Source organism: Bos indicus x Bos taurus, chromosome 16 (genome assembly GCF_003369695.1).
Source record: "Bos indicus x Bos taurus breed Angus x Brahman F1 hybrid chromosome 16, Bos_hybrid_MaternalHap_v2.0, whole genome shotgun sequence".
Lineage (NCBI taxonomy): Eukaryota > Metazoa > Chordata > Mammalia > Artiodactyla > Bovidae > Bos > Bos indicus x Bos taurus.
The window spans coordinates 64,849,207-64,869,220 of record NC_040091.1 but is presented as its reverse complement, the minus strand read 5'-3'; the positions used below and the strand labels follow the sequence as shown (position 1 = coordinate 64,869,220).

Genomic DNA, 20,014 nt, shown 5'->3' with positions numbered 1-20,014 from the left:
TTGTACATAGACTTCCTTAAGATGATGTGTTTTATCCATTGAATGAGTGAATAAATGAATGAATGAATGAGGCATGATAGCTTGGTTAAGCAGACAGATTTAAAGCCATCGCTTATTAACTTGATTTTGAAGCTTCTGTTTCTGTAAAATGGGAGTAAAAACCATAAGCATAGACTTGTGAGGATAAGACAGTGACTTCAGAGTGTGTAGTACAGAGCTAGGCAAAGAGTAAACAGGCATTGACATTTTTTGATTTAAGAATAAACAGCGAGATGTAATTTTTGTTAATTCTGAGCTAGAAATTTAAATAAAAAGGCTTCCCAGGTAGCACAGTTGCTAAAAAGTCTGCCTGCCAATTAAGGAGATGAAAGAAATGCAGGTTAGATCCTTGGGTCGGAAAGATCCCTTGGAGTAGAAAATATCAACCCACTCCAGTATTCTTGCCTGGAAAATTTCATGGATAGAGGAGCCTGGTGGGCAATAGCGCAAGGGTCGCGAAGAGTTGGACGTGACTGAGCACGCACACACACCAAAAGACAGATGGTGAAAAACTACTGAGTCTAGGATTATTGGTAGAAATCCGGCAGATATTCTCAAGAAAAAAATGGAATTAGTTTATTTCTCCTGGATTTATTAACAGAGTTTAAATCTGTTTTTTCCCAATCTAAAATAATAAAATATATCTTTTTTCATCCTGGTACCTGTAAAAAGTGACAACCAGACTGCATGAAGAGTCAAGGAGATACACACAGTAGGGTTTAAATCCTCTGCACATGTACAAACAGAGATTTGAGATCTGAATGTACAGTGGACGTTTACTAAGTACTATGATGAGCAGCAGGCATGGACCAAGATCCTTCGAGATGGGTTTCTGAATTTAATCCTTTTAAGACAACAGGCAGAAGTATATGGAAAACAGCTCTCTCGGACAAGAGAGCTCTCCTGGACCTTCTCTAGGTCAAATGATAAAAATGTCTATTTTACGTCAATACAGATGTCAAATATGTCACTGCTGTGGTTCTTCTGATAAGCACAGTAATATTTTCATTGTAGAAAATAAATATATTGTCCTACCAAGTGCCATTAACAGTTGAGAATATTTTATGTTAGTTTTACATGTCTTTGTTTCTCTCATTTTTTTTTCTCTCTCTGCTGTTTACTGACAAAACTGGAATTATGTAAATAAACATTCTTGGAACAAATGATTTTTAATGGCTTACACTATTTCATTTATTTCATCTATGGATGAACTATTAAGTAACAATTAGGTAATATTGGAGATTTAGGTTATTTTCAGATTTCTACCATTCCATATAATGCTACAAAGCTATCTTTGTACATATCTTTGACTGCCTTCTTCTTAGAAAAAATTACTTGATCAATTTGAACATGAGCATCTATCTTCATGGCTCAAAACATTTTCATCCAGAAAGGTAACAATTTGAACATCAACAGAAGGATATGAATGTCTAACCCATTCTACCCTAGCCAGAAATGACAGTATGATTCGAAAAACGCAAAAACTGTCAGTTACTTAGACCAAAAAATATATCTTATTGTTTTCTCAAATTTGTCCCTGCTTTTGCTACTAATAAGGTTAATCTTCTTTTTCTATATATAGTATTTTCTTTTTCTTTTTTTGCAAACTGTCTATTCATGTCCTCAGTCCATTTGAAAAACTGGGTTGTTCGGGATACTCTTATTATCTGACAAACCCTTTTCTATGTTAAGGATATTAAATCTTTTGGAGTAATATTTGTTGCAATTTTTTTAAACTGGGTGGTGTTTATCTTTTAAATGTTTGCTGTCTTTTTGTTCTAAGGAGTTTCCAATTTGCATATATTAGTCCTGAATCATGCCTGCCCTGCCCTTTTCTGTCCGACTCATATCCTCTTCTCAGAGAACTTGCTCCTGTCCAGAGACATTGGCCTTCCTGGTGATGCAGTAAAGAATCCGCCTGCAATGCAGGATATGTGGAGATGCAGGTTCCATCCCTGGGTCAGGAAGTTCCCTTGTAGAAGAAAATGGCAACCCACTCTAGTATCCTTGCCTGGAGAATTCCTTGGATTGAGGAACCTGGTGGGCTACAGCCCATGGGGTTGCAAAGAGTTGGACAGGACTTATCAACTAAACACAAAAAAATAAGAGAAGGCAGTGGGTCCTCCCTCCTACTAATCAAGGCCAGCTGGTTCAGCGTGAAACAGCTAGACAGAAAGAAGCAATGGCAATAGGTTGTGTAACAGAACTCAGGTCCAGTGCTCAGATCCCTGGTCTTTTCAGAAGCTCAAGTAGCGTCTCTATCTTAGCCTCAGGAAGGCCCATCCCAATCACAATCCTTGTGGACTGTGGATTAATCCAAGATCCCTTTCCAGTAAACCCTCCATTTATTTGTGATATTTTAAGTTGGTTTAGTTCCTCACACTCCTAACTATCTTTAATAAAACAATGGTGAAGTAAAGTAATACTTTCCCTTGTGGTTTCTTACACTGCTTTTAAATTTCAAAATCCTTTCCCATCCCAGTATTGGTTAGTCACCTACTTTTTTCTCCTAGATTAAAAAAAAAATTTTTTTTAAACCCCATGTAATTCCCTGGTTCCCTAAAGTATATTTTGGTATGTGGTTTGCTGAATAATCCGTTTCTTCCCCTACTGGTTTGCTGTGTTCCACATGATCATAAATGCATATGAGTGTGTATATATGTGTGTGTGTGTGTGTTTGTGTGTACTTCAGGGCTATTCATTCTGTTGCTTTAATTCTTATGCCTGTAAAACATTGTTTTATTTATTGTAGATTTATTAAATATTTTGATACTTGAGATACTAAATTCTTCTTCATCACTTTTTAAAATTGCTTCATAGCAACCCTATCCTAAACTACTTTGTCACCAGAAGATATTTTGAGAGGGAGGGGCTGTGGGCTGGGGAGGGTGGGGAGATGTTGGTTAAGGGGACAAATCCTAGTTATAAGATGAATAAGTTCTGGGAATCTACTGTTCAGCATGGTGACTATAGTAAATAATACTGTATTGCATACTTGAAATTTGCTAAGAGAATAGTTCCTAAGTGCTCCCACTACAAAAGGAAGGCTGCTGTGAGGTGAAGGATGTGTTAATTAACTTGACTGCGGTATTTCACAATGAATACATATGAGGGCTTCCCAGGTGGCACAGTGGTAAAGAATCTGCCTGCCAATGCAGGAGACTCAAGAGACTGGGGTTTGATCCCTGGGTCAGGAAGATCCCCTGGAAGAGGAAATGTGAACCCACTCCAGTATTCTTGCCTGGGAAATCCCATGAACAGAGGAGCCTGGTGGGCTGCAGTCCATGGGGTCGCAAAGAGTCAGACACGACTGAGAGATTGAGCACATACATCTATCAAATCAGTTTGTATACTTGAGTATAGACACATTTTATCAAATACACCTCAACAGAGCTGAAAAAACCTATTAAAAATAGGTGTTCTTGTCTTTCATCATGTCACTAACTAGACTATCTCAAGCTCTCAACAGCCAGTTATGTTTTCACCAAGTCCATCTTCACAAAACTAGAAGACACCTGACTTCTGGATGGCCTGATTTACTGCCATGAATTCTGCTCATCAGCCCTTCTGTAAATCCAGAAGGTAGTGAAGAGAAATTTAGCAAACATGCTGTGGGCGGCATGATAATTTGCCTCTTTCTAAAAAACTGAGTGAAGAAAATTGGGTAGTCCGCACAATTAAAACAAACGAATGTGAAGGGAAAATGTTAGTCACTCAGTCGTGTCTGAATCTTTGCAACCCATGTACTGTAGCCCACCAGTCTCCTCTGTCCATGGGATTCTCCAGGCAAGAATACTGGAGTGGGTTGCCATCCCCTTCTCCAGGGGATCTTCCTGACCCAGGGATGGAACCCAGGTCTCCTGCACCGCAGGCAGATTTCTTTACCATCTGAGCCGCCAGGGAAGCCTGCACAATTAAAACAGATTAATGTACTTTCTCTCAAATGGCTTTTAAAAATAGACATTAATAGTCTTACAACCTGATCTAGCACAGTATGCTTCCCTTGATATTAAATCTTGTTAATATTTAAACATCTATTTATATTATTTATTTTTATATAACAATATACAATTGGTACTAGTACCTTAGGGAAAAATAACCATTAACATCTCTAATCACCTAATACATTTTGTTTTTTAACCATCATTCTAAAAGCACTCTGTCTATATATTAATAATTAGCTTTCTCGATGCAGTATAGGAATACAGAAAAATAAACAGAATAATTTGGGGACTTCACTGATTAATTTTTCATTAGAAAGGAAAATGATGGATTAGGGAAAAAAACATCTGCCAGGAATGTCCCAGAACTGCCTCCTCTGCAGTACTTTCCCTACAGCTCCTTACTTGAATCTTTACACATCACAAAAGCAATCAAACAAAAAGGCCGACAAAGATTACCTCACATGCAGAGAATGGGTGGGGAATGCAATGTTATTCCCTTACACATCACAAAAGCAATCAAACAAAAAGGCTGACAAAGATTATCTCACATGCAGAGAATGAGTGGGGAATGCATGTTATTCCAATGTTATTCCCTTTAGTTTGAGAGACAGACTAAGATATTTTACAATGCAACAACTAAAAAGGTAAAAATGTTAGTGTATATAATACTTTCCCTGACTTTATATATTTAACACTGTACTTAAATATATTTATTATATTTTAAATGACTGCTGTTAACAAGAAACAAAAAGCAAAGGAAACAAAGTTGAGGGTTGTATAAGTGATTTCTTAATGAGTCTATTTTTTATCAATTTATAAGCACTCTAAACAAGACCTCACATTTGTTGGTATAACAAGAGGGAAAAGAAAAAGTTTTTTTCTTAACTAAGATGTTCACCTGCTTCATCACTATTATTAAACCATTTTGTAGATGATGAAACTGAGGCTCAGAAGTTACTATTCTAAGGTTGTGCAGCCAGGGGACTGAGCAGGATTTGAGCCTAGAGCTCAAGTGCTTTCCAGCCCAAGGAGTTCAGAATCTTTTTGTGTTGGGAACCCTTCTGGTAGTCTGGAAAAGTCAATGTACCTTTTCTCAGAACTGTGTCTTAACATTCTTAAATAAACACATGGAGGTATAAAGCACAAAAGTTGTAACAAAACACATTATCAAAATATTTTTAGGAAAAAAATGTGATATAGCAATGTATATTCTTTATTAAATACTAAATAAGAAGATATACTATAGGTTCTGATAACTATAGTAATTTTGAAGCATTGAAAAGCATTAACATTTCAACAACTTTAACAAATAATAACATCTACAGTGACTTAACCATACTATAAAAACATCTGATTACTGTTGAAAAGTCACAGGTACCACTACTGGTTTGTATCCCACATTCATAATTCTTGTATTGTTTTCCTAGACACCTTATTTCCTTCTCCAAAGGAAAGTATCCTACATATCTGTCCTATTCAGAAGTCTGAATTTTAGCTCAAGTTTAGTGAAAATAAAGGTGTTAATGTTTTTTCTTGGTCAAGTTCATAGACACTCTGAATTCTGTCTGTAGTTGTTGTCATTCAGTCACTAAGTTGTGTTTGATTCTTTGTGACCACATGGACTGTAGCACACCAGGCTTCCCTGTCCTTCACTATCTCCCAGAGTTGCTCAAACTCATGTCCATTGAGTCGATGATGCCATCCAACCACCTCGTCCTCTGTCACCCATTTCTCCTCTTGCCCTCAATCTATCCCAACATCAGGGTCTTTTCCATTGAGTGAACTCTTGGCATCAGGTGGCCAAAGTATTGGAGCTTCAGAATGCTGCCTGTAGACCCTCAGGGACTGATTAAGTACTGAACTGGTAGATTCCATGTATACACTGAGTAGACTCCTACAGTGAAACTGTGATGAAGGTGGGTCAAACAAATGAACAAATGGAAGTTCCCATTAAAACACTGAACAGAGTCAGGCACTATAGGTTGACGGTTTACTTCTTGCAGGGCCAATTTAACCAGCCTGCCCTTGCCAAATAGTGTGGGTTTGTGCGTGTACATGCGTGTCTATGTGTATATGTATGTGTGCATGCCTGCCTGTATGTTTGTATGTGTGTGCTGGAGAGTTGAAAATGGGAAATGTGAATGGCTACACTTTCGAAAGGCACTTTCATTATCCTACCTGGCCATTATCTGATACCCGCTGACTCTCTCCTTCAGAGCATGCAGCTAAGGTACCACCAGAAGGGGTCAGCAGGTCTTTGGGAAACACACCTGGAGGAGGAGGAGGAGGAGAAGGAGGAGGCGAGACTCAGCAGAGAGTAACAGCCTTCACAGGGCTGCAGCAACCTCCCAGCCGTGGCAGTTGGTTAAGAGGGGCAGGAACCAGCAGACTGGGTGCTGATGAGGCAGCAGGGGGCAGGTGTCTTTTTCTAACCACCTGACTTGCCTACCCGGCACCTGTATGTTCTGATGCCCTAGGTCAACATTTCAGATGGTTCTGAATGTCAAACAATGTCTGATATTCATCCACACCATCTTCCCAGAGAATAGCGTATTCATTTGGATTGTTCTCCTCCTCACTGATGGGATATGTTCGCTTCATGCATTCAAGTTTAATTAACTTAAGATGTTAGCTAAAAAGTTAAATATGCGAAATGCTGCCAGAGTGAAACACTTGGCTTCCTTTTCTTGATGTGATACGCGGTAGAGAACACTCCTGTGGTTGTGTGCAAATGTGTATATGTGTGTGGGTGCTGGTCACGGGGAAGCGCACAGAGTTTCCTTATGATTTCCTCCATGTGGTTCTCAGAAACCATGTACCCAGAAGCAAGCCCAAGAACTTGCCTTGAACATGCCTGCCATTTGCAGTTCTTTTTTTTTTTTTAACTTTATTTTATTTTTAAACTTTACATAATTGTATTAGTTTTGCCAAATATCAAAATGAATCCGCCACAGGTATACATGTGTTCCCCATCCTGAACCCTCCTCCCTCCTCCCTCCCCATACCATCCCTCTGGGTCGTCCCGGTGCACTAGCCCCAAGCATCCAGTATCGTGCATCGAACCTGGACTGGCAACTCATTTCTTACATTATATTTTACATGTTTCAATGTCATTCTCCCAAATCTTCCCACCCTCTCCCTCTCCCACAGAGTCCATAAGACTGTTTTATACATCAGTGTCTCTTTTGCAGTTCTTTAAGAGAGGGAGAAATAAGCATTTATGTACCTTCCAGTGGCAAGGAAAGAAGATGATAAACAAACTTAAACTAGAAAAGAATGATTACACTTAAAGACAAAAAGGAAGCAGAATAATTCAGACCCTCCACAAATAAAAGAATGGTGCTCCAGTTCAAACTCCTTAGCTCAGCATTTGAGGCCATCCTCAACTGGGACCTGCTGACTGGTCTAGGAAGACCCTGCCCTGTGTGGTCTGGCCTTTTCTGGCGGTTCCGGCTTCAGCTCAGCCTACGTGTCCATCCACTCTTCTTCTCTAGTCTCTGTTCCTGGAATATCCTAGGCTGTTTTGTACTTTGGGGACCTTAGCATGCAATTCTCTCTCCCTGGAAGGCTCTTGAGCATCTTCCTCATCATCCCCTCCACCCCCAACTTCATTGTCTGGGTAACTTAGCCTTTAGGTTTACCCAGTCCTCCAGACCAGCCAGCTCCCCTTGGGTTGGGCAGACTGTGCTTGAAACAAGGGCTCTATTCAAGGTGGGCAGGGGGAAGGCTGCTGTACTGGCCAGTCACATACCCTGATACTGGGCTCTACCTGCCTGGAAAAGGTGATCCCTTTGTGTGAACTAAAAAAAAGGCTCCATCTGTTGCCAAATTCTGTGCCTACAGGTTTGCATATACCTGGAGGGGTTGCCTTTTAATTTGTCCACAGAGAGGGGATGGCTTTTTCTAACTTGCATAGACACAATGTATATCCTATCATTGGCCCTGCACATCTGCCTGCTTGACATATGCATCTGGGTTTCTCATTTGTAACACTTGTCGGTCTATAGTCAATTATTCGTACACTTAATTAGGTATAATAGTAGCAGTCATTCGAACTAGACAGTAAGGTCTGTAAGGGGAGGGGCCGTGACTTTCAGTTTACAGTTCTCTCCCCAGTCCCTAACACTGTGTCTGGCGTAGAGTCGAGGCTAACTGCACACTCATGGAATGAATCAATAAGGAGGGTCATGGAGATGGGTAAAGGAAGAAATAACCAGACCCAGGACAGGATGGAGGTATCTAGCAAATTTACTTCCTCTTACTGAGTAAACGAGGATTCAAAAGACAGCAAGAAGCAGAAGCTGGCAGACCAAGAGACTGATTTCATAACTTCACAACTGAAAGCAGAATTTTCACTGAAGCATTTCACCCCAGGGCTAGAAAGGAACAAGCTACTTCTAGAAGAAAGCAGAGTCAGGCCACTTGTGCCTCAAGAGACTGCCGCGGAAGAAAAAGAGTTTTAAGACAAGACAGTCAGCTGGGAGGAAACCTCAGTGAGACAGAAATCTAATGATTCATGAGATTCCAGGTAAACCAGGCATCTTGGAACTTGCAAAACTTGTTCAAACACTACTTCTTGCCCAGCTGGCTGAAGACACTGAAGCAGAAAGCATCTACATGCCACCCAGTCCACGCACAGCAGTAAAGCGGGCTGCAAATGAACAGCTGAGGCCAGTGTAGGAACACTCACAGCCCAGCAGCTCCTGCAGACCTCAGGCACTTGGAAAAGAAAGAACAGAACGGGGGAGGGCCGAGGTGCTGACGGTGAACGGGTAGGACAGCAGGAGAGTCTGCAGGCATCCGTGCCCCGATTCCAAATTTAAAAAAACTACTCATCGGGGAAATGGATAGAAGGGAAAAGATGGAAAATCCATTACTGGTAACAGGTTTTCATTCTAGGAAAACAAAAGGATGCTCTACCAGAGAGGTCCCCACCCCTTATTAGGAATCGGGCTGCACAGGAGGTGGTGAGCGCTGGGTGAACTCCCCATTGCTCTCATTACTGAGCTCCACCTCCTGTCAGATCAGCGGTGGCCTTAGATTCTCATAGGAGTGTGATCCCTAACCCTAAGGTCAAGGTGGAATAGCCTGAGATTGCCATGAAACAGAAAGAAACAGAAATAAAGTGCACAATAAACAAAGTGCACTTAAATTGTCTCTAAACTATCCATCCTTCTCCCCTACCCTGGTCTGGGAAAAGTTACCTTCCACGAAACCGGTCCTTGGGGCCAAAAAGGTTGGGGATTACATGTATACTTTGAAAATATTTATAGAAAACATCCTACACAGCCCTCTCTACTAGAATTCTTTATTTACCTAATAGTGTATTTTAAAGGTTTTCATATCGACACATATAGATCTCTTTCCTTTGTTAACAGCTGCAACACATGCCATAGTACAATGTATATTGTAATTTATATAACACAGAGTTGGGCATTCAGGTTGGTGTTATAGGTCAGGTTTCGGTCTGTTTCAAAGTAGCCACGTGTGCTTGGCAGCCTCCAAGGAAGGGGGCGAGAATCCACCCCCCACTGGTTTTCATACCTGTGCCTTCCCCTCCCACACTGGACCTGTGTTGCTCTGTGTGACCCAGTGTCTATGGCAGAAAGGACGATCTGTCACTCCCAAGGTTAGGTTTTAGAAAACTGTGGCCTCCCTCTTGGGTTTCTCTCACATGCTCACCCTGTCTCTCTTGGTTCATATGTTCTGGAGGAAGCCAGCAGCTATGGTATGAAGACACTCAGGCAGCCTGTAGGGAGGCGACCCATGTGGTGAGGAACCAAGGCCTCCAACAACCAGGGGAGTGAACTTGGAGAGGAACTCTGCAGCCCAGGTGACTCTGCAGCCCCTGCTGACAGTTTGACAGAAACCTCATGAGAGACCCTGAGCCATAACCACACAACTAAATTGCCCTCAATTCCTACACGCTGAAACTATGTGAGGTATTTGTTTTAACCTGCTAGATTTTGAGGTAATTTGTTGTGCAGTAACAGATGACTGGGCTTCTCAGGTGGTTCAGTGGTAAAGAACCTGCCTGTAATGCAGGAAACACAGGTTCAATTCCTGGGTCAGGAAGATCCCCTGGAGAAGGAAATGGCAACCCACTCCAGTATTCTTGCCTGGAGAATCCCATGGACAGAGGAGCCTGGAGGGCTACAGTCCATGGAGGTCTCAAAGAGGTGGGCATGACTGAGTGACTAAACAACAATAGATGACTAATGCACCACATAAAGTCTTAGCCGTGGACTACTTACAACAAAGGTAAATGCCTTCAAAAACTTGAAAGATATTGCCAAATTGTCTACCAAAGAGCGGTGGCAATTTATAATCACACCAACAAAGCATGAGAGTTGGTTTCTTCACACCTCGACATCTCCAGGTATGATCAAACTTAAAACAATTTTACTAAATTAATGGGCAGCACCTGGCATCTGGTTGCTTTGATTTGTTTCTTGAATTTCAATTTTTTCTGGACACATGCCATGCATCATCAGAAATGAAAAGAAAAAGACGCATTGCAGAGTTCTAAATGATTTTAAAAATGACAGAGTGAGCTGCCATGCCTCAAGCTCTAAGCCACTACCTCATCATTTAAAGTTTCTATTAAATTATTAATTTTATAAAATAACCACTGAAATTTGAGTCTGGCAGGATAAGTCAACATCTTGTTTTGACTATTTTCTCAGAAATGCTCAGAACATTAAATGATTTCAATAAGAGGCATGACCTTGAACTTTAAAGCTATCAGCCCTAAGTCAGAAGTGATATAAATTCAAATATTAATTCCTTTTAATGTTGCTGAACCAGAAGCTTATAAACAAAAATAGAGTGAGTGATTGGGATCAGATGGGAACTAAATGTCTGTATTTTCCAAAACTACGTAAAAGAAACATCATAATTGTCTCAGGACAAATACAAACTCAACTAATTCCTTATTTGGCTTCAATTCCTGGGGAGAACAAATGGTTCTGGAAAAAAACTTCTTATCTTTTATAAAAACCTATAAAGAGGACTGGAATTCAGTGATGTTTGAGATAAGTAAAAATAATGTTTCTTACCAGGGAAAAAAGCATTGGAAATCATTGTAAGTCTCCCACTACCAGCACACTTTGAGTTTCAAGAAAATGTAGACAAATGTATATTTAGTTATCTTTTACAATAAATATTATTCTTGGTGACATTTCACCAAATTATTAAATACATCTATCTGTTTCTACCACCAGAAATCATAAAAAAAAAAACATTTTTAGAAAAAAAATCTACTGGTCAACAATACAGTGGATATACTATACCAGGGAAACTCTAGAAAGCCTTCCTAAATATTCAGGTGTCTAAGAGTGGAAAACCAAGACAAACTGGTTGCAGATCAAACGATCTCTTTAAATGTGCAACTCAGAAGGTCCTGAATGGTTATTAAACCAACCAGTTGACTCCTCATCTAGTACATGACAAATAAGTGACAATATAATTTAATTATCATTGCTGTTTCTCAGGCTACACCGCTCTGAAGAAGCAAAACCAAAGGACGTGGGTAAAACATGGCTTCCTCTCAGGAGAGGTTCTGGGGCCTGCAGGACTCCCCCCAGTTCTCCTGGCAGGGAAACCCAGGGTGGGTATTAGGGTGCCAAGGTTTTCTCGCTGCCCTGCCCTGCCCCAGAGTCACCTCTAGTGGGCAGCCTCCTTCCCAGTTGGCCCTGACTCGGGCCAGCTTAGCTCTTCCTGACATGGTCCTGGGCGCCTATGACAGGCTCCAGCCTTCCCCCCATACACCACCCGCTCTGTCAGCACTCAAGTATGTTCTTCCTGAGGCAAGTGGGGGCTCCTTCCCCAGCGGTGGGCCACTGCCCAATGGTCCTTGCTCTTTCAGGGACCCTCAGCTCTCTTCTTTGGCTCCTACAGTAAGGCAGATACCATGCTCTCAGTCCTCCATAGTTTGGGTGGGAGAACATTCTAATCATAATACACAGTGTCATCCTTAAAGCATTCCTCCCCGGTCATAGTCTAAGAGAGCTTCAGATAAGACTATGGAACTGCAACTCTTTCTTCTCTCTCTTGGGAAGTTGCAGCCATGGAGCTGGCAGTCTGAGCTCTTCAGGAACTCGGGGTCTGTTACAGCAGACTTGACTCCTTCTCCCCAAAGCTCTGCTGGATCCTCAGGCAAACACAAAGAACTATCACTCCTGTCCTGTCATTGCTACATGATCCACAGACATGTACTCTGTAGAGATTTTCTAATGGGCTCTCTCTGTATAAGCACTATCTGTTACTATACCACAAACTCCATGACTCTGCATGGAGAGGAGATAAAAGCTTCTCCTATGTGAAACGATCTTATCCAATAGCAGCTCAGAATCCTGACCTGCTTTCCAGGTAATCATCTACAACTTTCTGCTGATTAAAAGTTACATGTTTTGCTAAAATGCTTCCTTCCTCTGTATTACTATCTATCTATCATTTATGGTTGTACTGGGCCTTCATGTTTGAGTTTGGGCTTTCTCTAGTTGCAGCTAGCGGGAGCTACTCTTCGTCGTGGTGCACACGTCTCTCATTGCAGTGGCTTCTCTTGTTGAGGAGTGTGAGCTTCAGTAGCTGAGGCATGTGGGCTCAATAGCTGCGGCTCAATAGCTGTGGCCCATTGGCTCAGATGCCCCCTGCATGTGGGATCTTCCTAGACTGGGGATCAAACCCATGTCCCCTGAATTGGTAAGCAGATTCTTAACCACTGGACCATGAGGGAAGTCCCCCTCTGCATCACTATCAATCCAATACTTTCCCATCGTCTAGTGAATGCTTCTGTGAACTGCGACTGGATTATTTCAGCTACTAGAGCCAGACTTTCTGGGTTTGAATCCAGGTCTGACTTTTACTGGTTATACTACCCCAGGCCAGTTACCTAAGTGCTTAAAATCCTCTTATCCGTAAAGAAGAGCTATTAAAAGAATCTTCTCCATAGTTTGTTATTACTAAAAAATGAGTGAAGGCATGTCAAGCGTCTAGAACTGGGCCTGGCACAGTGTTTGCTCACAGCATTACTATATGAATCACCCTGTCCTGCACACGCTTCAGCATCCCCACATCTGGGGAGATCTGCAGGTGAGATCCTGCAGAAGGGCTGGGGTTCTCACTCCACCACTTGCCTAGCTCTAAGTGGCTAAGCGGATGAGTCTCCCAACATGTTGTGACAATTACATGCTGACAGACTAAGGATGACTGCACGCAGTACGGAGAAGGAATTTGCCTGAAAGCAAAAACAAGAGCACCGTTCAGGCAATTAATCACCCTCATTCCTTTCCCCCAGAACATTCAACTTCAGCAAACTCAGCAATTTCTGCAATTAAGAAACTGTAAAAGGATCGCTGGCCATGCGGACATGCACACCTGACAGTCGCCACGTGGAGTGCTGTTACCTTCCTGCTCGAGCTCTGATGGTTCTGACTTACTTGCTCTGCACACCAGCCTGTGACCCTTCCCTGGCTTCCAGATCATTAAATGGAGACACACCCCTTGACACACCTTTCTCAAAGAGCTCAACCAAGATCATGCACTTCTCATCTGGACTGCCAAGTCTGCTCTGCTTATCATACAAAAGAAAGAAGCCAGGCTTCTGTTTTTAAAGTTTTAACTGGAGAATGCCAAGAGCAGTTTAGGCTCTCTGCATCTGCAGCATCATCAGGGCACCATGATGAGATCTTGAAGTAAATATTTAAGGATCTGATATTTTCTTTCTATCATTTCTGCTAGGGTCTGAGCACAAGATCTTTTTTAAAAAATTACTTATTTATTTTTGCTTATGGTCTTCGTTCCTGCTCACAGGCTTTCCTTAGTTGTGTTGAGTGAGGGCTACCCTTTGTTTTGGCGCATGGCCTTCTCATTGGGGTAGCTTCTCTTGTTGCAGAGCATTAGCTCTAGGTGCAAGGGCTCAGTAGTTGCAGTGTAAGGGCTCAGTTTCTGCATGGCATGTGGACTCTTCCCAGACGAGGGGTCGAACCTATGTTGTCTACACTGGCAGGTGGATTCTTATCCGTTGTACCACCAGAAGAGTCCTAAGCATAAGATTGACATCCTTACTGTCACCTGATGATATCCAGGCAGGCCACCTGTAAATGTCCTAGTCCAGGACCTAAGGGAGTGAAGTCATGATTCTATCTGCGGGGATGAGAAGAGCTGGCCATATGCACAGCAGATCACCTGGTCAAGGCTTACTCCAATGAGGATGCAAGCATAATCACTTAGGATGCTGCTGCAAGTTAGTCCTTTAGAGAGCTATATTTAAGTAAACAAAAACCAAACTAGTAAAACTAGTATTTCTGGGAGGTGGGGGGTAGGGATCACATACTAGTTACAACTGGAAAATGAGGAAAGAGGTGTAATCAATATTTCATCTGCCCTGCTTCTTACACAGGTGGACAAAGTCAACAATAGACAGGAGGACTTTGGGGATCCCCAATACCCCCACCCCCAAGGAGGCAGGATGGCACCGTGGATATAGATAGAGGTTCAGGAGGGCAAACAACGTGGGTTCAAACCAACTCCTTCATTCACCACTACTTATAACACGGGCTTCAGTAAATCCTTAGGTTTTCTGCGCCCCAGTTTTCTCATGTGCAAGAGGATTGTTATGAAGATTTAATGACATAATTTACGGAATCACTTAAATACCTGGTGAATAGTAAGCATACAATGAATGTTAGCTACTATTGTTTTTGGAGCTGGCTTTCAAATAAATGAAGTACTCTTTTTAAAGTTACTTGAAAACTTACAAGTTTACTTTGATACTTCTTTTAAATGGTTAAAAAATGATAAATATTTTGGGGGGGAAACTGGTATGATTGCATTTAAATTGTGGCAATGCCATTCACAAGTTTACAGATCAAAAAGTCACCATTTTGTCTCCAAATTATAGGACTTCAGAACTACAAAACAGAACTTAATAGCAAAATAAATTTTTTCCCAAACTAGATTACAAGTTTCTATAACTTATAATACTGAAAACTGCCAGACACAAGAATATACTGTAAGTCTGTCAATTTCTTTTAAAACTGTGGTATATGTTATACCCTAAAAATTATGTTAAGATGAGAGTTTAGGAACTGGCATTTACTTAAAATATTGTTATTATTATGAAAAGACAAGTAAATTGACAATAATTTGAGCACTACTTATGAGTATTTGGGTAAAAGCTTTTACAAGAAACAAAAACATGTGTGCATTAAGCACTGAATTTCTTTGGCACTTATTAACAATAATGCATTTCTGTTTAATGACTTTCATGAATAGAGCTGTAACTGACCCCCACTCCCATTACTTGTCATCCATAGGCGGGGCATTTTTATTTATGTTTGTATCAGCCAGGAGGTTGTGTTGTAGTAACAAACATCCCCTAAACTCAGTGGCTTATAAACAAAGTTTCTTTCCTACTCATGCTACATGCCCATCACAGGTCAGCAGGGAAGCTGTTCCATGTCACCATGTCAGGTCTTCATTCAGGGATGCAGATACAAAGAGATCAGTAGGCAAGAACTTTCCTGGTCACCACGGCAGGCAGAATGAAATATGTAGAATTCTACACTGGCTTTTAAGGTATTTCCTTAAACATGACACAAGGCTTATCTATTCACATTCCATCAGGAAAAGCAAGTCATACGGTCCCATGGGCAAAGAAATGCCCAATGGACTCAGAGTGGGTAGATTTAGTGAACATCATCAGTGTTAAATATACACACTGTTAAAGGGACTTGTGCAGGATCCTTTCACTTTTAAAGGTTAAGCACGCAGCTGTGGCTAATTCAAACATCAGTCATAACATACGTCAGCTCTTTTGCAATGCTACCTTGCTCTACACAGCCATGTCCTGGGCTGTGCAGGGGAGGGAATTAATAATTTGAATCCAACAGAAACTAACTAGATTCTGCCTTCTAAGTGGAAACAAAACTTGGATATGAAAGAAGTAAGAAGAAATTAAGAGCTTAGTTAATTTGTTTCTTGTTAAGTGATAAGGTAAGTATTGTTGTTGTTTAACCACTAAGTTGTGTCCAATTCTTTTGCAATCCCATGGACCGTATCCCACCAGGCTCCTCTGTCCATAGAATTTCCCAGGCAAGAATATTGGAGCGGGTTGCCATTTCCTTCCCCAGGACATCTTCCTGACCCAGGGATTGAACCAGGGTTTCTTGCATTGGCAGGAAGATTCTTTACCACTGAGCAACCAGGGAAACCCAAGGTAAGTATAGAAAGGAACAAATATATATCTTACTGTTTTCCCTTTTTGAGGGAAAGTAATTTTTCTTTCACACAAAAAGTGTGCTCCATCAGGCTACTCTCCAAGGGCTTTACAGTGGCACCCTATGCTGGGCTCTTTCCTACCTGCCTCCTCTGTCACCCGCACCTTCAAACAGGGAACATGCTGGAGACAGATATGGTCTGAATTTTTTTCACAGGCAGATGAGAAATTAGACCTGGTTATCATTTATTTTAAAACTGGAAAGGATCTCAGATGTCATGACAGGAGACCTCTAGTTGTCCTCAGACATCTGCCTCCTCTCCTCCTGCCTGGAACAGACTAGATGACAACTACATGATCTGACAGCCACCTCACACCTCTCACAGCTAGCTGTGATCACATGACTAGCTGGCTGTCTGAATGGAAGCTACTTTTAGATCATGCCTTTTAAGGAATGGATGCGTCTTTCCCTTGACCCTTTCCTGCCTCTCATTGGCTGGTATGTGGGCAAGATGGTGGGCGCTAGGGCAGCATTTTTAAGCACTAAATGGAAGCTTTGTGTTGAACAGAGGACAGCAACAGGATAGAAGGAATCTGGGTTTCTGAAACTATGAAGCTTCCATGGCAGCCCTGGAGGGCGTATGCAAGGATTGTATGTAAGAGAAATACATGTTTATAATACACTGGGAATACAAGCTCCTACAGTTAAAAGTCAAGTTTAAAAAAATAAATAAAAGTGTCAACTATTTTCATTTCAGCTGGTTCAAATCTCTGAATTCTATGATGAAGAAACTAAGGCCAGAGAGAGTAAAAGATCTGTCTGTCTATGGTCATACAGCTATCCCCTCTGTAGACCATACATTAAAATGATGGAAAATTACTCATCTCTCATGTTAATGGCCATGAAAGTAAAGTTTCTTACAATTTCTTTTTTAATGATTTAATGTCATACTCAGTGCAATGAACAATAGAACTTCATGCTAAGAACTATATCACTCCAAGTTTCCTAGGATAACCAACATGTCCTATTAATAGAAATTATTTAATTCAATGTAGATTGCCAGGGTTCAAATCTAATGGGAAATTCTGAAGGTTTTGATTGAGGAAGCAGTCAAACTCTTGGAAGATATTCTTGAAATACATTTCCCAGAATCAACATGGAGACAATCAGTGGGTTGTACTGTATTTGTACTTTCTGAGAAGGAACAGTAAGCCTTCAGATGCAACTGAAATTTGGCCCTGATAGTGTAAGCACCCAGCTTTCAGTACACATATAAGAAACCACAAGCTTAAGGAAGTAAAACAAAGTTCACCCATTGAATCACACTTGCTTTCAGTTAACTTTTTCATAGGAAAGGAGGAAAAAAACAGTTCTCAATTCTCCACTTTCTTGACATCCTCATTTGCTGTGTTCATGTGCCATTCAAAAGGAATCAGACTGTTTGACGTGGTTTGAGCGTCTGATGCTGTAAAGAGTTGTGAAATGGCTGGGAACTGTTTCAAAGAGCAAAAACATCTGACGTTGTTGGTTTAAGCTTTGGGTAGTTTATGGAAAATGAGAATTCTTTCTCTCCTTTGGAATACACTTTGGGAACATTTATTTTAGTTGTCCTTGTGTTTGGATGGCTGATAGCAAGGCCTAACATCAGAACCAAGACCTCAGGGGACCAGCCATCAGAATGCAAGGCCATTTGGTTTGATTTTATCCACCCCTCTTTCTGATCTCCCCCACAGCTGTCCTGAGTCATTTTCACTGTCAGCAGAAATGACAGCTTGTGTCAGTGGGGCTCACTTGTCCACAACAAATTGCTGCTTCACTTCACTTCTAGCTTTCAAAGTCTCTAATTTGGAACTCAGAATTGCTAGAAGGGAACACCTTAATATCAGTGTCACCCTATGCTGGGCTTAAAGTTATGTTTTTAAATCTGATGTCACATATCTGCTTCAGGTGCTCCCTGTTGCCTAGGGAGTGCCTGAGCTTTACCATCAAAAGACATTCAAGTCTACCCACCTTGCCTCTCAAGCCCCATCTTCTCCTATTGCTTCTCTTTGCGACAATTATCTTGGACTATTCTCCACATCAAGGACTATCCTTCTGCACTTTCTGCCTGGGGTAATCTCCTCTGTCCCCACCCCCTCCATTTTTTTTTTTTTTTGCTTGGCCTCTCTCCTAGTTTTTCCTACCTCTACAATATCACTGGTTTAACTGTATTCTAACTATTTATATATCCACAACCCCTGCTAAGTTGTGAGCATGTCAAAGAGAGGAATCATATCCTAAGTTTTTTTTTTTCCATAACCTAAGTTTACTTTGAACATCTGGTACAGTTCTTAGCACACTGAAGATATCCAATATATGCTTGCTGAATCAATAGATCAGTGGCAATAAAAGAAAAAAGAAAGGATCCTAAACTGTAGACTCTAAGTCATTAACATAAAACCTAAATGTGTAAAAGAAATTATAACTTATAATAGTGTCTCTTCATCCCATCTTTTAAGTTTAGATAGAAAGAGGCAAAACATTTATGGAGCAGAAAAGCTGCATAAGAGGCAATGGATATCTTTATCCTAGGAATTAGAAGACCCAGATTTGAATTTCAGCTTTGAGCTTTCTGCCTCCTTAACTCTAGGCAGTTTACATTTATAAAATTAAAATCTAAATCCCACCTCACTCCAAAGTCTCAGGCAGTTGTTGGCAAGGAATACTCCTCTGTGGTTTTCTTTTCCTTTTAAAAATCAGTTTAGAATGGAGATGAAGATACCTGCTGTACCTTCCATGTAGCGAGATTCCAATGAGTTGGTGGCCATGAAAGTGTTCTATAAACTATAGAATGACATGTAAATGCAAGGTGAGAAATGGAGTATTTCCTGGTGTGTCACTAAACAATGGTGTCGCAGTCATCAGTGATTCCAGCCCTCTAGGGCACTCAGAAAGGAGAAGAATGTCTGTGTGGCCTGGTAGCCATCAGGCTGCAGCCACTCCCTGTGGTGAGCACTGAGGAACTCAGGCTGTGAAAAGTCACAGGATAGTGGTCCCAGATAGCTGAGATACATATGAAAGGAATGATTTCAGTGAGCCCAGACTCTTGCCATCTTCTCATACATAGAAAAGCATTAAATCCCTTAACTTGGGATATCTGGTTTTCTCTAAATCACAAAATATTTTTGATGCTCAGACTACCTGCCTTTTGTTGCAAACTTCTATATAACCTGACTCTCCCCCCACCTCTTCGGAGCAGTTCTCTCAGGGTTACTTGAGATGCTGTCTGGGCTTAAGTCCAAAAAATTTCTGCTGAATAGAACATAACTCTCAGCTTTTAGGTTGTGACTATTTTCTAAGTCAACAAAGGCATCATTATTACAGAAGTTAAAAAAAGAGGAAACAAGTGACTTTTACTCAACAATCCTCTTCAGAGTGGTCACTGTGGACCAGGAAAGGTAGCAGGTATTAGGGATTCAAGGAAAACACAGAGATTCAGGACTGCTCTGGCAGGTAATCCCCCAGAGGACTGCTCTCAGACAGACTCATTCTGCAACCAGTTCAGTCCCCATGGGTCTGAGGATCATGGTCTGAGGGCAGGTCTGGATACAGCAAAGCAACAGATGCACCTCCAAGGCCAAGACAGACTTCAAATACAGAAGAAAAGGCTCAACCATTAACCACCACCAAGCATCCTCCCTTCCCAATGTGACTGGATATAGCAGAGCTGGTCACTTCTTACTGGAAACAAGGAATGCAACAGAATTTAATTTTGCATCTTTCTTATGTGAAAGAACAAACAGCTGTAAATATCCTGCTAGAACATTTATT

The 20,014-nt window shown here is 41.2% G+C and overlaps 1 protein-coding gene across 2 annotated transcripts in view; it reads right to left on the bottom strand.

Moving 5' to 3' along the window:
* The window catches only part of C16H1orf21 (chromosome 16 C1orf21 homolog), a 253,424-nt gene that overhangs the window by 69,464 nt on the left and 163,946 nt on the right, over nucleotides 1-20,014 (bottom strand). The gene's annotated exons all lie outside the window — the stretch shown is intronic.